The sequence below is a fragment of the Scyliorhinus torazame genome, chromosome 30 (genome assembly GCF_047496885.1).
Source record: "Scyliorhinus torazame isolate Kashiwa2021f chromosome 30, sScyTor2.1, whole genome shotgun sequence".
NCBI classification, from domain to species: domain Eukaryota; kingdom Metazoa; phylum Chordata; class Chondrichthyes; order Carcharhiniformes; family Scyliorhinidae; genus Scyliorhinus; species Scyliorhinus torazame.
This window is the reverse complement of record NC_092736.1, coordinates 28508807-28524091: the sequence shown is the minus strand read 5'-3', so window position 1 is coordinate 28524091 and position 15285 is coordinate 28508807. Positions and strand designations below refer to the sequence as shown.

At 46.3% G+C, this 15285-nt stretch overlaps 1 protein-coding gene across 8 annotated transcripts in view; it reads right to left on the bottom strand.

The window, feature by feature from the left end:
• Nucleotides 1-15285, bottom strand: part of LOC140404474 (casein kinase I-like) — a 291996-nt gene that overhangs the window by 238482 nt on the left and 38229 nt on the right. For 6 of the 8 annotated variants that reach the window (XM_072493070.1, XM_072493065.1, XM_072493073.1 and 3 more), the window contains one exon: nt 14220-14351. The gene's annotated coding sequence lies outside the window, so the exon portion shown is untranslated. Of the gene's footprint in view, nt 1-11379; nt 11486-14219; nt 14352-15285 lie in introns of those variants that run through there. The other 2 variants (XM_072493069.1, XM_072493072.1) reach the window with 2 other exon arrangements.

Sequence of the window (15285 nt, the reverse complement as noted above, 5' to 3'; positions counted from 1 at the left end):
TATTCTTAGGCTATGACCCCTCGTACTGGATGTTCCCAACATAAGGAACATTCTTCCCGCATCTAACCTGTCCAGTCCCATCGGAATTTTATGTTTCTAGGAGCTCCCCTCTCATTCTTCTAAACTCCAGTGAGTACAAGCCCAGCCGATATGTCAGTCCTGCCATCCCGGGAATTAGTCTGGTGAACCATATCCAAAACATTCTATTTGGGTCACCCACTTCATTCAGACCTCTGAACACGTACATGTACTTTGTGCTGTACTTTTCTTTGTTCCTTGTATTCACACATGTCCAGATCAAGTTAGTTAATTACCAAGCACCAATTCACATTAAACATGCTCGCAGTGATTACATCAAAGTCTCCAGGTTTCAATGCCCACTAGCGGATCACCTGTGGCATTGCTCAGGACAAGTCAGAGGGTAGGCTAAAGTTGTACAATCTAAATTGCGCTTTTTGAAATGTGGCGGAGCAAGCTCAAGGGGCTAAATGGCCTACTTCTGCTCCGATGTTCGTATGTCCGTGAATCTACGAGTGCAGGAGGAGGCCGTACGGCCCATCGAGTCTGCACCAACCCTCTGAAAGAGCACCCGACCTAGGCCCACACCCCCACCCTATCCCCTTAACCCAATAATCTGATCTCACCTTTTCGACACTAAGGAGCAATTTATCACGCCCAATTCATCTAACCTGCACATCTTTGGACTGTGGGAGGAAACCGGAGCACCCGGAGGAAACCCACTCAGATAGGGGGAAAGAGAGTGCAAACTCCACACAGACAGTCATCCAAAGCCAGAATTGAACCCGGGTCCCTGGTGCTGTGAGGCAGCAGTGCTAACCACTGTGCGTCCTCGAAAAGATTGAATCTGCTGGGATCCCTTCTCTTGACAGAGGACTTAAAAAATTTGATAGGGTATATGGCATCGTCACCTGTGGGGAGTGCAAATCTAAGGTCAGGAATATAAAATAGTCACTGATAAATCTAATGAGGAATTGAGGAACAACTTCTTTACTGAATATTAAGAATGTGGAATGTGCTACCACGTAGGCTGGTTGAGGTAACAACACAAATGCGTTTATACCCTAAGTACAAGGAGAAAGGAGTAGAGTGTGATGAAGAGGTGGGATAGGAGATTTTGTGGGAGCGTGAGAGACTCACGTTTGGTATGTTGCCTCCCAGGTGCAAGGGTACGTGATGTCTCGGATCGTGTTTTCCGGGTCCTTAAGGGGGAGGGGGAGCAGCCCCAAGTCGTGGTCCACATTGGCACTAACGACATAGGTAGGAAAGGGGACAAGGATGTCAGGCAGGCTTTCAGGGAGCTAGGATGGAAGCTCAGAACTAGAACAAACAGAGTTGTTATCTCTGGGTTGTTGCCCGTGCCACGTGATAGTGAGATGAGGAATAGGGAGAGAGAGCAATTAAACACGTGGCTACAGGGATGGTGCAGGCGGGAGGGATTCAGATTTCTGGATAACTGGGGCTCTTTCTGGGGAAGGTGGGACCTCTACAGACAGGATGGTCTACATCTGAACCTGAGGGGCACAAATATCCTGGGGGGGAGATTTTTTAGTGCTCTTTGGGGGGGTTTAAACTAATGCAGCAGGGGCATGGGAACCTGGATTGTAGTTTTAGGGTAAGGGAGAATGAGAGTATAGAGGTCAGGAGCTCAGATTTGACGACGCAGGAGGGGGCCAGTGTTCAGGTAGGTGGTTTGAAGTGTGTCTACTTCAATGCCAGGAGTATACGAAATAAGGTAGGGGAACTGGCAGCATGGGTTGGTACCTGGGACTTCGATGTTGTGGCCATTTCGGAGACATGGATAGAGCAGGGACAGGAATGGATGTTGCAGGTTCCGGGGTTTAGGTGTTTTAGTAAGCTCAGAGAAGGAGGCAAAAGAGGGGGAGGTGTGGCGCTGCTAGTCAAGAGCAGTATTACGGTGGCGGAGAGGATGCTAGATGGGGACTCCTCTTCCGAGGTAGTATGGGCTGAGGTTAGAAACATGAAAGGAGAGGTCACACTGTTGGGAGTCTTCTATAGGCCTCCAAATAGTTCTAGGGATGTAGAGGAAAGGATGGCGAGGATGATCCTGGATAAGAGCGAAAGTAACAGGGTAGTTATTATGGGAGACTTTAACTTTCCAAATATTGACTGGAAAAGATATAGTTCGAGTACATTAGATGGGTCGTTTTTTGTACAGTGTGTGCAGGATGGTTTCCTGACACAGTTTGTTGACAGGCCAACAAGAGGCGAGGCCATATTGGATTTGGTTTTGGGTAATGAACCAGGCCAGGTGTTGGATTTGGAGGTAGGTGAGCACTTTGGGGACAGTGACCACAATTCGGTGACGTTTACGTTAAGGATGGAAAGGGATAAGTATACACCGCAGGGCAAGAGTTATAGCTGGGGGAAGGGCAATTATGATGCCATTAGACGTGACTTGGGGGGGGATAAGGTGGAGAAGTAGGCTGCAAGTGTTGGACAAACTGGATAAGTGGAGCTTGTTCAAGGATCAGCTACTGCGTGTTCTTGATAAGTATGTACCGGTCAGGCAGGGAGGAAGGTGCCGAGCGAGGGAACCGTGGTTTACCAAAGAAGTGGAATCTCTTGTTAAGAGGAAGAAGGAGGCCTATGTGAAGATGAGGTGTAACGTTTCAGTTGGGGCGATGGATAGTTACAAGGTAGCGAGGAAGGATCTAAAGAGAGAGCTAAGACGAGCAAGGAGGGGACATGAGAAGTATTTGGCAGGAAGGATCAAGGAAAACCCAAAAGCTTTCTATAGGTATGTCAGGAATAAGCGAATGACTAGGGAAAGAGTAGGACCAGTCAAGGACAGGGATGGGAAGTTGTGTGTAGAGTCTGAAGAGATAGGCGAGATACTAAATGAATATTTTTCATCAGTATTCACTCAGGAAAAAGATAATGTTGTGGAGGAGAATGCTGAGCTCCAGGTAAATAGATTAGATGGCATTGAGGTACGTAGGGAAGAGGTGTTGGCAATTCTGGACAGGCTGAAAATAGATAAGTCCCCGGGACCTGATGGGATTTATCCTAGGATTCTCTGGGAGGCCAGGGAAGAGATTGCTGGACCATTGGCTTTGATTTTTATGTCATAATTGGCTACAGGAATAGTGCCAGAGGACTGGAGGATAGCAAATGTGGTCCCTTTGTTCAAAAAGGGGAGCAGAGACAACCCTGGCAACTATAGACCGGTGAGCCTCACGTCTGTAGTGGGTAAAGTCTTGGAGGGGATTATAAGAGACAAGATTTATAATCATCTAGATAGGAATAATATGATCAGGGATAGTCAGCATGGCTTTGTGAAGGGTAGGTCATGCCTCACAAACCTTATCGAGTTCTTTGAGAAGGTGACTGAACAGGTAGACGAGGGTAGAGCAGTTGATGTGGCGTATATGGGTTTCAGCAAAGCGTTTGATAAGGTTCCCCACGATAGGCTATTGCAGAAAATACGGAGGCTGGGGATTGAGGGTGATTTAGAGATGTGGATCAGAAATTGGCTAGCTGAAAGAAGACAGAGGGTGGTGGTTGATGGGAAATGTTCAGAATGGAGTTCAGTCACAAGTGGAGTACCACAAGGATCTGTTCTGGGGCCGTTGCTGTTTGTCATTTTTATCAATGACCTAGAGGAAGGCGCAGAAGGGTGGGTGAGTAAATTTGCAGACGATACTAAAGTCGGTGGTGTTGTCGATAATGTGGAAGGATGTAGCAGGTTACAGAGGGATATAGATAAGCTGCAGAGCTGGGCTGAGAGGTGGCAAATGGAGTTTAATGTAGAGAAGTGTGAGGTGATTCACTTTGGAAGGAATAACAGGAATGTGGAATATTTGGCTAATGGTAAAGTTCTTGAAAGTGTGGATGAGCAGAGGGATCTAGGTGTCCATGTACATAGATCCCGGAAAGTTGCCACCCAGGTTGATAGGGTTATGAAGAAGGCCTATGGAGTGTTGGCCTTTATTGGTAGAGGGATTGAGTTCCGGAGTCAGAAGGTCATGTTGCAGCTGTACAGAACTCTGGTACGGCCGCATTTGGAGTATTGCGTACAGTTCTGGTCACCGCATTATAGGAAGGACGTGGAGGCTTTGGAGCGGGTGCAGAGGAGATTTACCAGGATGTTGCCTGGTATGGAGGGAAAATCTTATGAGGAAAGGCTGATGGACTTGAGGTTGTTTTCGTTGGAGAGAAGAAGGTTAAGAGGAGACTTAATAGAGGCATACAAAATGATCAGGGGGTTGGATAGGGTGGACAGTGAGAGCCTTCTCCCGCGGATGGAAATGGCTGGCACGAGGGGACATAGCTTTAAACTGAGGGGTAATAGATATAGGACAGAGGTCAGAGGTAGGTTCTTTACGCAAAGAGTAGTGAGGCCGTGGAATGCCCTACCTGCTACAGTAGTGAACTCGCCAACATTGAGGGCATTTAAAAATTTATTGGATAAACATATGGATGATAATGGTTAGATGGCTTTTGTTTCGGTGCAACATCGTGGGCCGAAGGGCCTGTGTACTGCGCTGTATTGTTCTATGTTCTATGTTCTATGATAAAGGGAAATGAAATGAAAATGAAAAATCGCTCACTGTCACAAGTAGGCTTCAAATGAAGTTACTGTGAAAAGCCCCTAAGTCGCCACATTCCGGCGCCTGTTCGGGGAGGCTGGTACAGGAATTGAACCGTGCTGCCTGCCTTGGTCTGCTTTCAAAGCCAGCGATTTAGCCCTGTGCTAAACCAGCCCCAGAGAGGCTCTGGTTCAGCCGGACGCAGCCGAATAGCCCATTTCTGTGCTGTAAATTCACAGCAAATAAACAAGATGCTCACAGGCCCGAAGCACGACTTAATATATAATGGCTGCCAAACGGGCAGCACGGTAGCCTTGTGGTTAGCACAATTGCTTCACAGCTCCAGGATCCCAGGTTCGATTCCGGCTTGGGTCTCTGTCTATGCGGAGTCTGCACATCCTCGCCGTGCGTGCGTGGGTTTCCTCCGGGTGCTCCGGTTTCCTCCCACACTCCAAAGATGTGCAGGTTAGGTGGATTGGCCATGATATATTGCCCTTAGTGTCCAAAATTGCCCTTTGTGTTGGGTTGGGTTATGGGGATAGGGTGGAGGCTTTGACCTTGGGTAGGGTGCTCTTTCCAAGAGCCGGTGCAGATTCGCTGGGCCGAATGGCCTCCTTCTGCACTGTAAATTCTATGATAATCTTGAAAGTACTCTGGTCACTGACATTCCCCATAATATCTACGACGAGGAGGTTTCAAACCAGGACAGTATTCAGCGACTCAAGAAACTATTCTCATCGTGGGAAATGAGATAGAAAATTGCCTTCCCTCTATGCATCTTAAAAGTTTGTTTTAAAGGTGACTTTACTGACAAAATTATGGTAAAATAAAAATCCATTTTTAACTTTTTTTGTTGTATCTTCTAATTTTTGTTCTTCATAGCTTCATATGCACATTCATGTTCTGGGTGTAAATTTACATGAATTATATATATAAGCATGATCAAAAAAATGTGAAAATGGTCAACCAGATTAATTTAACCCAGAGTGTTCTAAAAATCAGGCTGACAACCAATTTAAGATCATCAGTCGGGCTTGCAGAATGGTGCACTTATGCATGTTAGAAGCGACATATATAGTACAGAGGGACCTGCTCTTTGCAGACAGAAGGAACATGTATACACATTGCGCCTATTTCAACTGAACAAAATAGGGGACAGCCATGCTCTGGTTCATTCCCTGGGGAATTGACCAATCATTTTTTAAAATAAATTTAGTGTACCCAATTAATTTTTTACAATTAAGGGGGAATTTAGCGTGGCCAATCCACCTAGCCTGCACATCTTTTGGATTGTGGGGGCGAAACCCACGCAAACACGGGGAGAATGTGCAAACTCGACACGGACAGTGACCCAGAGCCAGGATCGAACCTGGGACCTCGGAGCCGTGAGGCTGCAGGGCTAACCCACTGCGCCACCTTGCTTTGACCAATCATAGTCAATCTGCCTGGTTTGTATTTGGGCCCCACACCTCAGGAAGGACATACTGGCACTGGAGCGGGTCCAGCGGAGATTCACACGGATGATCCCAGGAATGGTAGGCCTAACATACGATGAACGTCTGAGGATCCTGGGATTATATTCATTGGAGTTTAGGAGGTTATGGGGAGATCTAATAGAAACTTACAAGATAATGAATGGCTTAGATAGGGTGGATGTAGGGAAATTGTTTCCATTAGCAGGGGAGACTAGGACCCGGGGGCACAGCCTTAGAATAAAAGGGAGTCACTTTAGAACAGAGATGAGGAGAAATTTCTTCAGCCAGAGAGTGGTGGGTCTGTGGAATTCATTGCCACAGAGGGCGGTGGAGGCCGGGACGTTGAGTGTCTTTAAGACAGAAGTTGATAAATTCTTGATTTCTCGAGGAATTAAGGGCTATGGGGAGAGAGCGGGTAAATGGAGTTGAAATCAGCCATGATTGAATGGTGGAGTGGACTCAATGGGCCGAATGGCCTTACTTCCGCTCCTATGTCTTATGGTCGTATGGTACTTTGGCAGTTAACTGTCAGTTGTCAGTTAGCTGGTGCATTCTCTATGGCAATGCTTCTACCAATCAGAGTCCGCTTGCCAACCATCTTCACTCTCTTCTCATGAAGTAGAAACGATTGTTCCCTTTACATTTGGTACTCTTGCGAATGTCCTGATGAGAGAGATGGAAAGCTTCGACATGACTCTTTTATTTGGCACTACTCAAGTCCTGTACTGTGAAAGGACTATTAATTTAATGGAAAAACAGCTCGTTCCAACTTTAATTAAAAACTTTACAAATTTACATAAAACTGAAAGTCAGTTTTTGTAACAGATCTTGTGATAAATGGATTTTTGTTTTACCATAATTTTGTCAGTAAAACAAACTTAAACTTAAGATGCAAAGAATTAAGACAATTTTCTATACTGATTCTCATGATTAAAAACTAGTTTCTAATAGCACAATCAGCTATATTAGAAATCATAATGGTTATAATTAAAACCTGCTACTCAGTTCAAAGGCGTTAAATATAGCCATGGTGTGGCTATTGCATTCATAGAGTCATAGTCATAGATGTTTACAGCATGGAAACAGGCCCGTCGGCCCAGCTTGTCCATGCCGCCCAGTTTCTATCACTAAGCTAGTCCCACTTGCCCGCATTTGGCCCATATCCCTGTCAACCCACCCTGCCCGTGTAACTGTCGAACAGCTTTTTCAAAGACAAAATCATACCCGCCTCCTGCCTCTGGCAGCCCGTTCCAGATGCTCACCACCATGTGTGAGAAGAAATTACCCCTCTGGTCTCTTTTGTATCTCTCCCCTCTCACCTTAAACCTACGCCCTCTAGTTCTAGACTCCTCTACCTTTGGGAAAAGATGTTGACTACCTTATCTATGCTCCTCATTATTTTATAGACCTCTATAAGATCACCCCTAAGCCACCTACGCTCCAGGGAAAAAAGTCCCAGCCTTTCCTTAGAACTCAAACAGGTTTATTTAAAGCACAGTGGTGTTTTTCATTAAAATGATCATTTTAAATCGTTAAGTGCAGCATTATGATCAGTTTTTTAAAATCTGTACATTAAAAACACAGCTCTTATTTTTCTTGATTTTTAATTTTGGGACTTATGATGGAATCCAACTCGACGAACACCAGAAATGGGTGGGTCTGTTTTATAAGGAAAGGTCAGATTCGGATCCATTAGAGATTAGAAGAGTGACAGACAACTTGATCAAAACCTTTAAGTTCCTGAGGGGTATTGACAGGGGTGGATGTGGAGAGGATGTTTCCTCTTGTGGGGGAATCTAGAACGAGGGTGTCACGGTTTAAAAATAAGGGGTCGCTCATTTAAGACGGATGAGGAGAAATTTTTCTTTCAGAGTCGTGAGTGGGCAGCACGGTAGCACAGTGGTTAGCACATTTGCTTCACAGCTCCAGGGTCCCAGGTTCGATTCCCGGTTTGGGTGACTGTCTGTGCGGAGTCTGCATGTTCGCCCCGTGTCTGCGTGGGTTTCCTCCGGGTGCTCCGGTTTCCTCCCACAGTCCAAAGATGTGCAGGTTAGGTGGATTGGCCATGATAAATTGCCCTTGGTGTCAAAAAGGTTAAACTGGGTTACGGGAATAGGGTGGAGGCATGGGCTTAAATAGGGTACTCGTTCCAAAGGGCTGGCCTCCTTCTGCATTGTAGATTCTATGATAATTCAATGAGTCTTTGGAACTCTTCCTCAAAAGGCAGTGGAAGCCAAGTCTTTGAATATTTTTTTTAAATAAAATTTAAGGTACCCAATTATTTTTTTTTCCAATTAAGGGGCAATTTAGCGTGGCCAGTCCACCTAACCTGAACATCTTTGGGTTGTGGGGGTGAAACCCACACAGACATGGGGAGAATGTGCAAACTCCACACGGACAGTGACCCAGAGCCGGGATTCGAACCCGGGTCCTCAGCACCGCAGTCCCAGTGCTAACCACTGCGCCACATGCCACCCTGTCTTTGAATATTTTTACGGCAGAGGTAGATAAGATTCCTGATAAACAAGGGGGTGAAAGGTTATTGGGGTAAGCGGGTGGTTACAATCAGATCAGTCATGATCTCATCAAAAGGCGGAACATGCTCGAGGGGCCGAGGGGACAACTCTTGTTCCTAGTTCGTAGGTAACTGGAAAGGATTGGAAGCCACAAATGAGATGTTAAAACGCTTCAAACGGCTGGAGCCAAAGTTCATGCTACAATAGGAGTATTTATATGCTACAAAACAGGAGCATTTGATAATAGCATCTCCAACTCAGAAGGGCGGTGTTCAATCCCGGTTCCTGACTCGCCCAGCAATTGGAAGCCTCTAGAATCAGAGAACCCTAGCTCGAATTGTGTGTCAACATCCAACAATGTTGGGTGCTGATAGCCACCCCACAATCACACGGATTGTCCACTGCAGCGAGCTAACCACTCTGTGAGCTGGTATGAAGATGATTCACAATTCTAGGAGTGTTCATGTCACATCATAATGACCAGTTTGCAAGTCCTTCCACTACTTCCCATTACTCTTGAGGTAAGAGCACAGTGATCCAAAAAGTGTTACCATCTCGTATCAGGTCGTTGAGATGATTGCTCAAACTCGGCAAATTTCTCAGCTCCCCTCTGCATCGTACAAACCGTCTGAAACGTGCGGGACTTTCCGGCTGCGCCCGCCCCAAACCCAGAAATTCCCGACCGAGGTCAACGGACCGTCGTGTTTTCTGTTTCGCCCATGGCGGGCAGGACCAGAACGTTTACCCAAATGTGTCTGCGGGAATGAGTGGTCAGATCGACTCGTTCAAGGGACCTACTACCACTCTCAATCTGGCCGATAATCATACCATCCAAATGAACTTTAGCTATCAACAGTGGAGCATCACACATCCCCTTACTGTGATAGCCATAGTCCATAACAAGAGAGAGTGTCTGTGAGCAAACACAATAAGATTATAAACGAACGCAGTAAAGGGAGATTCTATTTCTAGGATACAGTATTTGGTACAAGCGCAGTATCTGCAATGTTGCAATTACTGGCATAATGGATTGTGTTCTCAATGCTTCTCATATAAATCAAGATGAACCATAGCCAGCTAATTGCCACTAAAAAATGAAGGGCCATTCTTCACAGTAGAAAGGTCAACTGGCTGCCACAAATCAGGCAGCGACGGCTAAAAGAATGCCCCCCTGAAGAAATGTGGAACTACACTGACCACATTCTGCCGCCTCAGTAAAATGGAGACTGGTACTGTGATAATGTAACATAGCGGCTCACCTTGGGTGGTGTGCCTTGGCAAAGGAAGGATTTGTCAGTGAATAAACGAGTAGTTGCACTGCACGTTTCTCGCCACGGGGAAGGATGCTTCAGACAAGCCCAGCTGCCGCCGGCATTTCCAAGGCAACCCCAGGCTTTTCTTCAACCTGCTCCACATCTGCAATGGTTAATTCTAAAGTCGTCCGAAGATGTGCAGGTGGATTGGCCATGCTAAATTGCCCCGTAGTCCAACGGTTAGGTGGGGTTATGGAGATGGGGGAGTGGGCCTAGGTGAGGTGCTCGTTCAGAGGGTCCATGCAGACTCAATGGGTCAAATAGCCCCCGTCTGCACTATAGTGATTCTACGATTCTGAGAGAGAGAAATGAAAGGCATCGAACAGTAAAACAGGCAGTCACACCTAGAGTCATCCTCACCTGACCTACAGCAAAATATCTGCATTTATATAGCAACTTGCACAACCTCAGTGAATCACAAAGCACTTTAACGTCAATGAAGTATTTTTGAACTGTAGTCACTATTGTAAGGCCGAAGATGTGGAAGCCAATTCGCATGCAGTAGGGTTCCACAGGAGGAGGGGTGCGTTAACTCAGCTGGCTAGCACGTCGATCAGACAACACCAACAGCATGGGGTTAACCCCGTTCCAGCTGAAAAGTTTGGCCCCGCCTGCAATAAAATAAATTGCACCAATTTTCCGTGGCTCCACAAACATTTGGCAAGAGCCTGCCTTTGAGCCAAGAACTGAGGAAGTTGTTGTTGTTCCCACAAACGGCAATGTGAGATGAATTATTTTGGGTGTCAAGAGCACAGGACACCGGAAGAAACCCCCTTTGTTCTTCTGACCTCCACCCGACAGGGCAGATACAAAAGCAAGCACGTTCAACAGTGCAACACTCCCTCACCACTGCACTCGCTGCAATTCCAGCCTAGACCTCCTGCTCAAATCTCAGGGCTCAAACCTCCAACCTTCTGAGTCAGAGGCAAGAGCCATCGCTGACACCCACAGGATAAAGCAACGGAGTTATCTGCGCTGTTTAAAACTGCAGAGAAAAAAAGTGTTCAAATACAGATAACCCCCGAGTAGTACTGGATTAGATAAAGGCCACTATCAATTCAAATTATTCCTCTGCTGAATTCCTATCCTATTTACATTGCTGATTAATATGGGTGAGATTTCTGCACAATTACTTTGAATCTGTAGACTGGATCTAAAAATCCTCCAATATCCACTCTCGTTTGTACTCCACTTCAAACAATTGCACTGCTCCGTGATTTCACACCAACATGGATTTATCCCAGTATGTTTAAAGATTGTGGCCAGGGGTTCAAACAAATTAAGTGGGGCATCTCAGACTTGCTGCTGTTTCCACCTTTCCAATGATTTGTTAACTGTGCTCGCAAATGATTAAAACCTAACCATACTGTAACACTGTAGCCCGATGCCATGAAGATGTGTGCTTTTCCTTTCCCGAAAACTGCTGGAGATGCCACAGCCAGATACAGAGCAATACCTTAGGATGATGAAATGTATGTCGCAGAGCACAAAATAATTTTCTAACCTCCAATTTTCACTGTCAGTCAAACCGGGGAACAGGCGCGAACAGCTTTCTGGTAACAGACCCATCTGCCCAATTTCCAGGGTGCGAACCTAAACACTGCAGTCAACTATTCAACCTGGGGAGGAAGCATTTTTTGTTTGAGCCACATTCATTTTACAGCAGTGGCCATGTCGCAATGCTCTAGAGTCATAGAGGTGTACAGCACAGAAAAGACCCTTCAGCCCAGCGCGTCTCCACCAGGCACAAACAACCAGCTAACTATTCTAATCCCATTTTCCAGCACTATAGCCTTGTACATCTTGGCATCGCAACTGCACATCTAAATACTTCTTAAATGCTCTGAGGGTCTCTGCCTCCACCACCCTTTCAGGCAGTGAGCTCCAGACTCCCTCTGGGTGAAAAAGTGTTTCCTCACATCCCCTTTAAACCTCCTTCCCCCTTACCTTAAATCTATGCCCCAGGTCACCCCTCCACCAAGGGGAAAAGATTCTTCCTGTCTCTCCATATATGCCCCTCATAATTTTATACATCTCAATCGTGTGTCCCCCTCAGTCTCCTCTGCTCCAAGGAAAACAACCCCAATCTATCCAATCTCTCTTCATAACTAAAACTCTCCAACCCAGGCAACATCCTGGTAAATCTCTTCTGCACCCTTTCCAGTGCTATCACATCCTTTCTATAATGTGTATTCCAGAACTGCACACAATACACTAGCTGCGGTCTAACCAATGTTTTGTATGATCTAGAGTGGAGAATACTGGCCTGCTCCCCTTCCAATTTCCTTCAACAAAATTAAGCGGCATCAATCTCCTATCCTCCCAGCTGTGAGAGCTTCACAGTGTCCCACGGACGGGTGGATTCTCAAATGGCTCAAGTGACAGGTTTTGGAATTGGATGGGAAGTGACAGATTGGGAGTAAAGCATTTCCTAAAACAGTCTTCAGTCGGAAGCAAATTACTGCGGATGCTGGACTCTGAAACAAAAGCAGAAAATGCTAGACAATCTCAGCAGGGCTGCCTGCATCTGTGGAGAGAGAACGGAGCTACGTTTCGGGCGTGGATGACCCCTTGTCAAAGCTAGAGAGAACAGATTTCTACTGTTGCGGGGGCCAGGAGCAGTGGGGCTGGTAAGAGCGCCAACAATAGGTGAAGACTGACAAAGATGTTGTTGACAAAATGACGAAGGGAATGTAAATGGTGGAGATAATGACTAAGAAGGGTGCTGGTGGCTGCACATGGAGATCAGAATGTGCTAATGGCAGAACAGGGGTAAGCAGTGTGTCAAAGGACAACCTGGAACAGGGAACCGATGGGCCTAGTGGGGGAAGAGAGACAACAGTGAGGGTAAAACGGATCGTTGAAATAAGTGAAAATAAATTGATAGAAATAAAAATGGGATGGAGGTGGAGGACAGGGTGCACAATCTGAAGTTGTTGAAGTCAATGTTAAATCCAGAAGGCTGTACCGTGCCTATTGGGAAGATGAGGCGCTGTTCCTCCAGTTTGCGCCGGGCTTCACTGGAACATTGCAGCAGGCCAAGGACGGACACGTGGACGTGAGAGCAGGACGGTGAGTTGAAATGACAAGTGACGGGAAGGTCTGGGTCCTGCTTGTGGACGAACCGGAGGTGTTCTGCAAAGCGGTCACCCCAGTCTGCATTTAATCTCTCCAAAGTAAAGTAGACCGCATTGGAAGCAGCGAATGCAATGGACCAGATTGGACGAGGTGAGCGTGACGCACTGCCTCACCTGAAAAGAGTGTTTAGGCCCTAGGATGGTGAGCAGGGAGGAGGTAAGGGGGTTGCACCTTCTGCGATCGCATGGGAAGGTGCCGTGGGAAGAGGGCGAGGTGAAATTGAAAATTGCTGATCCAAACAGCAAAGTTTGGCAACATAGGTCATTCAGCCCTTCCAGCCTGCACCCCCTTTTAATAAGATCACGGCCCACCTGGTTCGGTCAACTCCACTTTCCTGCCTGCCCCCTATAATTCTTGACACCCTCGTCCATCAAAAATCTATTTAACTCTGTCTTGAAGAAATTTGATGGCCCAATCTCCAATGCTGGCTGGCTGAAGGGAGTTCCACAACCCTTTGAGAGAGAATAAATTATCTGCTTAAACAGTACACATTTTATTCCTAAACCCTGTCCCCTGGTTCTAGTTTCTTCACGAGTGGAAACAACATCCTGGTATCTAATGTATCAAATCCCCTCAGGATCGCGTATGTTTCAATAAGATCACAATAAGAGTTTTAACTCTTTGAACGCCACAGACTTGGGTTTTGGACAGACAACTATTTAGTGTTTGGTTGACATAAGTACAATTCAACAAAGCTTACAAGGCATCATAAGCCAGGGGAACTAAGAAAACCCAATTTGGGGACTTCACATGAACTAGAAATGCAATAACCTTATTAGGAAATTATGGGAACAGGTAAAACACTGGGGGATATATAAAGCAAAGCTTGCCACAGGTAGAATTAATCCTGAAATTACATGGAAACCACAAAGAGGTATCTATGAATTAATCACTGGATAGTGTAACAAGAGCCTTTGTAGCTCTGAGCTACAGTAATTACACGAGTGCCTGGTTTCCCAGCTTCAAAGGCACATCAAGCACCCAAGCATTATCTTCATGGCAGCGACACTTTCACACATGCAATGGGAAAGGGCAGGGGCTGGTTTACAGGTCACATTAGCAAATTGACAAAGGAACAAAAAGAAATGGCATTCACACAGCACATTTCATGACCTCGGGATGTCCCCAAAGTGCTTCACAGCCACTGGAAAAAATTCAAAGCGCAGTCGTTAGCTCTAACGTAGGAAAAGCAGTTTAAGCTCTCACAGCAGCGATGGAATCAATGACCTGATGATCTGGTTTTGGTGATGTTGGTCGAGGGGGTGAATCTTTAGCCGGGACACCAGGGAGGACTCCGTTGCTCTTCTTCAAACGGTGGATGGGACCTTCTATGACCACCTGAAGGGGAAAACAAGACCTTGATTTAGTATCTCATCCACAAGGAGGTACTTCCGACAGTGCAGCACTCACTCAGTCTGGCTGAAATGCCGGCCTTAGATTATGCTTAAGCCTTCGGTGAGGGACTTGAACCCACAATCTGCTCACTCAACAGGGAAAAGCACAAAGGCGCGCGTCAAATTTCGAATGCCCAATTCATTTTTTCCAATTAAGGGGCAATTTAGCGTGGTCAATCCACCTACCCTGCACATCTTTGGGATGTGGGGGCGAACACAGGGAGAATGTGCAAACTCCACACAGACAGTGACCCAGAGTCGGGATCGAACCTGGGACCTCAGCGTCGTGAGACAGCAGTACTAACCCACTGCACCACCGTGCTGCCCCTTCTATCACGATAGTTAACATACGTGCGTATCTCATCGTTAACGTGCAAGGGCACCTCAGGCTCATCACAAAGAGGTGTTGGGGAAAAACAGATGCCCAAGTTAAACATTGACTTGAGAGAGGTGAGCAAATATTTGGTCAAAGAGCAAATTAAAACGGGTGCTGGGGATCTGAAGTAAAAACGAAAGGGCTGGAAAAACTCAGCAGGTCTGCATGCATCTGTGGGGAAAGAAACAGAAAACTGTTCTGGTGACGAGCCATATAGGGCTGGTTTAGCTTAGTGGGCTAGACACCTGGTTTGTAATTTAGAACAAGGCCAGCAGCACAGGTTCAAATCCCGTACCAGCTTAACCGAACAGGCGCCGGAATGTGGCAACGAGGGGCTTTTCACAGTAGCTTCATACTTGTGACAATAAAAGATTATTATTATATTAGGCTTTAAGGAGAGGGGGAAGTGGAAAAGGGTTTGGAGAAGGGAATTACAGAGAGGGAGACAGAGACCCAGCCCCAACTGATAGAACATAGAACAGTACAGCACAGAACAGGCCCT